Genomic DNA, 8,667 nt, shown 5'->3' with positions numbered 1-8,667 from the left:
CGAACAAGTCACGCCGCTTAACGATGCCGTTAATTGACCCGCACGCAAAGACTACCTTCCATTTCTCTCCCTCTTCCCTGAGTTTTATTTCTCTCTCGCTCTCTCTCTCTCTCTTTCTCTCTCGCTTCATTCGCCGCGAAATCTACGCAATAGAGTATTTATTCTATGATCGTAGACGAGTCTCGCGACTTAACGACGCCGTTAATTGTCTCTGTGGAGAGACAACGAGTTTACGAAAGCTTTCTGTCAAACGTAACCACGTTAAACCTGTTCTGTGCTACGAACGCGTAACTGTATTCTACTTAGGTAGCTAGATAGATGTCTAGGGAAATGGATCAACTCTGCTGCAAAAACTCTATGACTAACCACCGACGTTGACTCGAAGAAAAAACTTTATCATCTTATTAATAAATTGCTAAATCCTAAAGCCATAGTGTATACTTATACATTATTGGCTAAAGATTTGGGGTCACTTCTCAGTTGTATGTGCAGTGACTCTTATTGATATTTGTGCTATTTCACGCTGCTTGACAGACTATAGCATTTCTATTTCTGATTGTATTATCGAATTAATTTGTATCTTGGGAAACATCTATATAAGCCTTCAGGAACGGACGAGAAAAGAATTGTCACGTATTAATTAGATGGATCCCTGTTGGCGTATGCAGCTGGATGAACAGTGATGGGATATTTATTACAACGAAGAGAACGAATTTCATAATAATACAAGATAAGCAAATTATAGCGAATATTCAGTTTTTTCATGCGATCCACGATACAGCAATCACACGATGATATCGCCACGGTCAGCCCTCGTATCGAACGATATGCTTTCCGCTTCTTCGACGCTAATTGGCCGCGTTAAAATCTCGCATCTGGCATATCAATAATCTCACGCGATAGCGGCAGCCCTATAATTACCGAATGACTAATTATAATTGGAGTACGATAATCCTCTTTTGTTTCTCGCTACTTTCCTTCCTTCAACTGCTCCCTTTTGGGACATTGTTAATTCGCAAGATAGTATCATCGACCTTATTACCTATGTTCTGCTTCTCTTGACTTCTTCCACTTGTATTACGATAGGATTATTTGGGTCATCTAAGTTTCAGTTTTCCTAAACTTCATTCTCGAGCTTTCCGTAATCAAACCTTAAAATACCAACGAAGGAATGAGAAAACATCGTGTACTTTAGGCGTAACTGGACAAAATATGAAAAATCAGGAAACCCTATGCTATTGGATTTTACTATGATATCGCGAATTTGGCAAAGTTCGAATCGTTCGAAATACACAGTCCGTGGAGAAACAGAAACCCGCGTTTCACGTGTTCGCGTTACGGTCGAACGTAAAAGAGGAACGAGTGGAACGATACATATGCAAATATTGGGGCGAAGCCGTGTTCTAAACGCAACGAAGGCCGACATCACGGTACGACTTCCTTCCTCGAATCGGTGTCTCGCTGGATCATCGCGTTGAACATGACCATAGGGCGGTTAGGTATACCGTTTCACTCCGCTAATTTCGTGGCTTCACCCCATCTTTCCGACTCTTTTTTCTTTTTTTCTTTTCTTTTCCTCCGTCCGCACACCGAAATAAAAGCTTCGATTCGTCAGTGTGGCTCGCCACAACAGACAGAAGAGCGTAATTGCCAAGCGAAAAAGTGCGGGGGAACCATAGCATACAACGGCTCACCGACTTTTGATGCGATCAACACCGGCATGGACACAGTATCCACCATTGTATCGCCACCCTAATTATAATTAGTCGACCGATAATTGCGCCCTGAATTCTAATGCGACCGAACGGCGCCGAATTTTCGTAACTGGCCGGTATCTCGACGGTTACCGTACGTTGGAACTAACGGCGATTCTCATTTCCTTTTTTCTTTTTTTAGAGTCACAGATATTTAGATATCTACTATCGTTGCGCAACCCTTAGTCTCAACTAGAGCAATTATAGTCGGTGGGAAAGATCTAGTGAGAGATAGAACAAAGATTGTGTTGTATACAAATGTTATTATAGCATTATATGAAACTTGTGGAAATTTCATTAACATTGTGACGAGACACGACTATCGCAATTATATTGATAAAATTTCCAATCAATTCGTAAATATATGTAAAAGATAAAAGATATCTATCAAATTATTACCCGGTATGACAATATTTAGTGAGACTATCTTTATCTAATTGAGATCACTATTCAGCGATAAATAGAGCTTGAAATAAATAGCTTGTAACGTCTTGTAAAAGTCGTACAATAGAAACATTGATGGAGAGTTATAATTTTTATTAGAGGCATAATTTAAAGTTATAATTTAAAATAGCTTTAATGGCTCAATTTGGTTGTTGAATATTGAAATGTAAAAAAGTGGTTGGATGTTACAGCTACTTCTTAATTGATTTTTTACCAGTTCATCGTGATATCTTGCGTAGTTAGGCTGCTATATACTGATTAAAGACTGAATGTTAATGAAGATTTCGTTTCATCGAACTTCTTTTTATTTTTTTATCAGACACGTTTTACCAACAATACTCATTTTAATATTTCAACAGTTAAAAGAGAATATATTTTTTGAAAATGAAACTCATCTTAAAAATTATATTATAATACGTTCTTTCTATTTTTACCTACCGGTCAAATGGGGCTGAAGCGTGCCAGCATTCCGCCGATCAAAATTTAATCACTCACCGACGATCGTTGTCTCTGTAATTGGCTGAATTTTAGTTAGACACGGCGACCGGGGGGATATTTCTGTTACGAGACGATTCACCTGTTGATTCCAGAGGATTACTTCCTGTCTGTTCACAAAAACGCGTCTTTTCGAAGTGGGTATACTCAACTAACTCGTAAATCTATTATTAGTCTTTCCAATTCTTTTAACGATATCAAAACTCTTCACTTTTACGCAACAGCCTCTCTCAATCTCTACAAGATTAACTGCATAATCTTTTCAATTTCTTTCTTTTTTTTTTTTGAAATTTCAATTTCTCAATAAAATTTTCAATTTCAATAAAAGGAAGAAACTAATATTACGTATGTGGATTGGTTCAGTAGATTTTTAAATAAAATTAGACTGTTACGTTCAGCGTTACGATATTCTTCGTAGATTATTCAAGTAACAAATTGTGAGTCTTGTAAAGTTATATGAACGCGTTCAGAATGTTTCTTATAACGTAAGACCGGGGAATATTCAAATTTAAAATAAAAATTCATACATCTAATAAAATACCCAACTTTCAAAAAGCATGTTCGACCATTTACAATTTTTATAGAATATGGAATATTTCTAATAAACTAATATTACGTATATGAATTTGTTCGGTAGATTTTTAAATAAAATTAGACTGTTACGTTCAGCGTTACGATATTCTTCGTAGATTATTCAAGTAACAAATTGTGAGTCTTGTAAAGTTATATGAACGCGTTCAGAATGTTTCTTATAACGTAAGACCGGGGAATATTCAAATTTAAAATAAAAATTCATACATCTAATAAAATACCCAACGTTCAAAATGCATGTTCGACCATTTACAATTTTTATAGAATATGGAATATTTCTAATAAACTAATATTACGTATGTGAATTGATTCGGTAGATTTTTAAATAAAATTAGAACGTTACGTTCAGCGTTACGATATTCTTCGTAGATTGTTCAAGTAACAAATTGTGAGTCTTGTAAAGATATATGAACGCGTTCAGAATGTTTCTTATAACGTAAGACCGGGGAATATTCAAATTTAAAATAAAAATTCGTACATCTAATAAAATACCCAACTTTCAAAAAGCATGTTCGACCATTTACAATTTTTATAGAACATGGAATATTTCTCGGTTGGAGATTCCTGCATCAATTCTTAGTGGCAAATCTTCATATAAAGTACCAAAACTACAATACTCGTTGTAATATTTAGGAATAAGAAGAAAGAAATCACCGTTCAAGTTCCATTTCTTTAACTTAAATAGGAAATAGGAAATAGGAATGATGTTAAATAGGAATTCGCATAAATATTCGCAGTCTATGAATGCCGCTCGATAGATGGGCTTTATGAGCAGGCAAGAAAGACGTCGTTCAAAAGCACGTTGAACTTGTAACTTATCCATTGAATGGACAGGCAATTAACGTTGAAAAAAGTTCCGACTTGATCGAGGAGCAACGTTTGGAATTAATCTGTACCAGGAGAACGAACTGTTCGTTAGTTGGAAGGCCGGAAATTCAGAAATATTTAGTCGGTAACCTTCGAGAAACGAAGAGAATTATTCGCCACCGAATCGAACACCTGTCAGTCATGGTTGCAACGTGTCCTCGATGAGATCGTGAATCGATTGCACCTCCGCTGGTTAAACAACCAATCAGACTGTTCGTGGAATTTGAAAGAGTGTCGCCAAGCGTTGTATGACTAATTGCTGCCCTCGCGAATCTGAAAACCGATCAGTTTATGACTCTTGTACTTCAATAATCGATATTTCTCTTGACTTTTGATAAATCATTCAACCGATAAACGACTAAAGTGTTCGTCGAGGATGAGATATTAACTTGCTGTTTGGATGTCCAATCTCTTCGATATACGCTACTGTTTAAAGGTGTCCGGTCGTATATGTTAAGGTTATTCGGTGTATGTGGAATTAAAGAAATGCGTGGGTAAATTGTAAGGTATTGAAAGTATATATATTGTGAATAATAAAGTACAAAATGTGAAATACAACGTAAGCCGATCCAGATCCTCTCGCTAGCAACGTTACCCTGAGACTAAAAGAACCCTGAAGCCAACGTCGCACATGTACCGCTTATGGTCTGTCCTCGACGCATTCTTTTGTCTATGCGCTATCGATGGCCTCGGCCCTTGAGAAAACCGAAGACCAGATGTACAGTTTTCTCAGAAGTGGCGATCACTTCAACAGTATATAATGAAAAAAGATTTTTCTTTCTGATCCATTTCTTGTACCCAACGAAATAATGTATAAATAGTATCATTCGGTAAACGCGGTGGCGCAAGGTCTGTGAGAATCGCGGCATTTTTGCCACGAAGGAACCGTTTCACCATTGCTCGGCTCGCGTTTTACTATCGTAGGAATTATTAAAATACCGCAGTTACAGCCATACATATTAATGAACTAGTTTCTATTCGTCACGCTTTTAATTTACAGGATCGTTACATTGTCCCGTACGTGTTTTCGTGCTTTCTATCCCTCACCGCGTTTGACATAGATTTTTCTCTTACCTTAAACGCTAGAATATTCAGCGATTGAAAAATGTAGTACTTTCTTCTGATTACTTCTTTGTAACGTCTCCCTTTAAAATTTGCAGTTTCGTTGCCCAATTCGACACGATCAACTGGACTTTGACTCACGAAAGATACGACCCACTAAGAAGCAAAAATTTGGTCGTGTAATAAGCTCGTTTATATTTCTTTGAAACAGCATTGAAAATTATTATTTTACAGAAGATCTATTTAATCAACGACGTATGTTTCTTTTTCTATTATCCTTCCCAAGCAAATCCTTTCCGATTATTCCGAGATCCCGTTGATCGATAAACGAAAAGGGTATCTCAAATTACTAACACCTTCTGCGTACTTCTAGAAAAAAATAAAACTCAATTCGTACAACGAAAAACTCCATCGTTGCGAGAACCGTCTAGCTAATTCTGCCATCTCGAAGAACAGTAAACAGACTTTCGTTGGCCGACAAGTAGACCCACACGGATTCCGAAGCACCTGGCCACCGAATCCACGTTACGTCGTTATCCGAAAATAACCCGGCCGATAAATTTATCGACACTTTAATCGCTGGAAATTTCTGCATCAAAGACGAACGAAGGGCACGAACGCCTTAAAGAGCCGTCGAATCTCCTAGACAGTCGTCGTTGACCGACGCTCCGCGCCGCTCTCAACGCTCGACCATGAAATCTTTAACCGAGAATTAACATGGTCGATCGGCTGCCGCACGTTCACTCGCAATATTCGAAATGTAAGATTGGTCTGTGCGAGCTGCGAGAAGAGGAAAGAACGAAAAGAAGAAGGAAAAGATGCGAAAAGATGGAAGAAAGATGAAGAAAAGATGCATTGCACGCGCGAATGGAAGGTGTGGACTGGAGGTGTACAGGTAAGAGCAGGTGCATCGCAAGATCTCGGTCCTCTCGTTGCTTCATCTTTCTCTCTCGTGCCACTGTCGGACAATCGATCGATCCGAGGGACATAAAATTGATCGGGTCCGGTTCGTCGATCCTGCCATTCGTCTCTCGCTCCTTTTCTGCCCAGACTTTCCTCTTGGCTGACCGATTGGAAAATTAAACATCGGTGCGCAGACCGCTGCTGCTATTCGTACCAGTTTACGCGATGACCGATTCGATGCTAGAATTTCGGTAAGTCGATTGTCTTTTCCTTTTCCCTTTCGATTTAGAGAAAGAAGAGGCACTCTTGTGGATAATTCGGTGCTTTGTGTGATACATAGCTGGAATTTCGTATTCGCCGAGTTTTGTCGCGTTTGCTTCGTTCACTGAATCGCAATGCAGTTTCTTTCTTGGTTTCAGGAATATGCAACGCTGTTTTTTGTTTTTATTCCTTGTCTTAGTTCGGTATTTTTCACTTGCTTCAGCTTCCTTTTTAACACGTTAAACATGCTAATATAACGCAGGCTAAAATTCAACAAATTTTCTGTTCGTTGCTCAAAGTGCAAAATAATCGTAGTTTACTGTTTTAGAATTTCTGTAGAATTAATCTGCCATGCAACGTGAGAGAATCTGCTTTCTTGCGATCTCTACGACACGACGCACTTTCGGTGCAACACATACATTGACCGCGTAAGGTGGAATAATTCGCAGTTGTTTTTCGGAATGTAAAGTCCGTCGATTTTCTTCTTTCTGCGTCCCCGCGACCTTCGAGAATTCGCAGTCTGCATAACGCATGCGGGCACCTTAATTGTATGTGTGTATTTTTCATTTACGATCATTAATAGTCCTTGCATTAAAAGATCTACGAGGAAAGATGCTGGTATCAAATACTCCTGAAAACTCGTCCTTTTATGTTCGCAATTCTCCCAAGTGAATTTACTAGTGTTTTCCATCGTCGGACATTTACGACTTCTTTCGATTACTTTTACCACTTTAATACTATAACGATCCTATTAGAGTGATCAAAAGGGGCCAATAAGTTCTCATAGAAACTTTATGGACTTACAGTGGTGTATTTTGGAGGATTTCAACGACTTTTTGTAAAACGTGCATTGTATTCGCAGGTGTACGCGATATTGAGCGCGAAACCTAATCAAGTAATTAAATTAAATAAAAAAAGCAGGAGATGCGTAAGGAAGGAAAGAGGGGAAAGTTTTATAAAGAGGACGTAATAGACGTAAATTTGAAATCACTTAAACAACATCAAGCATCAAAGGGCTAATTTAAACACTTGTATTTAAATCAAATAACAAACAATAGAAGATATATAAGCGAAGAACAATGGAAGAAGATGCATTTAAATTCGACGAATCACGATCACGCAGCAATCGTTTACTCTACCAGGTGTGACGGTAATTCGTCGCTTACGGAGGCTTTCATTTCATCGACGGCCGACTGGGCTTTACAGAATCGAAAATGAGGGGGCGTGAAAACGGAAACGTAATAATCGTGGAGTGACCAAGTGGTTGGGGCGTAAATCGAGTGGTACGGGGGGGCGGTGTATGATCGGGAACCGAAACGCGTTGGCCCATTTCAACCGTTGGTTCCTTGAGTATCGAACCAGCGAGAATGATCGCCACCGAAGGCAATCACACAGACGATGACGCGACTACAGCAAGCAGCTGCTTGCTTCGCGTCGATGATCACCGCCCTCGGCTTTCAGCCGTGCGTCTGTCGTGTTCTGCCGTCTTTGATTATACAGCAATCTCATTTTCAAAGAATTCCTTGCTTCTTTCGCGTAATTACGTGCGAATCGACGATCATAAGACGACAATGACCTTTTCGTTTCGCTGCAGAATTTGGAATTTTACGAGTTCCTTTGCGTAGTGGGTGAAATCTTTAAAAAATTTACACGAAGAGTAAATAAATATAGATATTACATAGGATGAATATTTAATGGTTGCTGCGTTCTTAAAGAGACGTCTTCGTACCGTTCTGCTACGTGATTACCAACTTTTGCAGACCAGATTAATTCAGCAATTTAAATGATTGCAACCAATGCTTGACGATAGATCAGCCGCATCTCGTCAATAGGAAAGAAGGCATTTTCCATCGGGATGATTGCAAATTAAAAAAACTTATAAACAGAAATTGCGAAATATTTACCGTACTGCGCCGATTTCGCACCATCTGGTTATCGATTGTTCAGGTTGTTGAAGAATTATCCGAATAGCAAAAGATTCAGAACTTATGAGGAATTGGACGATACCCTTGAACAATGTTCCTCGTCCAAGCCACAAAAATTCTAACAATTGGTATTAATAAGATCGTGGAATGATGGGAGACGCTAATTGTAGAGACTAATGGAAACTGTATCGTTGACTGAATAAATCGATTCTTACAAAAACAATACAGCGGGATATCGTAGAATGAAAATGGATTTTCCGGTCGACCATCGTTTGGTCTGTTTCATTTTATTTTATCGTTTGGAATATTTAGAAAAAATGAAAATTGCAAGTGACAAATGTTTGTATGAGGTGACAGTGTATACG

This window comes from Bombus pascuorum, chromosome 5 (genome assembly GCF_905332965.1).
Source record: "Bombus pascuorum chromosome 5, iyBomPasc1.1, whole genome shotgun sequence".
Classification (NCBI taxonomy): domain Eukaryota; kingdom Metazoa; phylum Arthropoda; class Insecta; order Hymenoptera; family Apidae; genus Bombus; species Bombus pascuorum.
The sequence above is the reverse complement of the archived record's forward strand: the minus strand, read 5'-3'. Positions refer to the sequence as shown.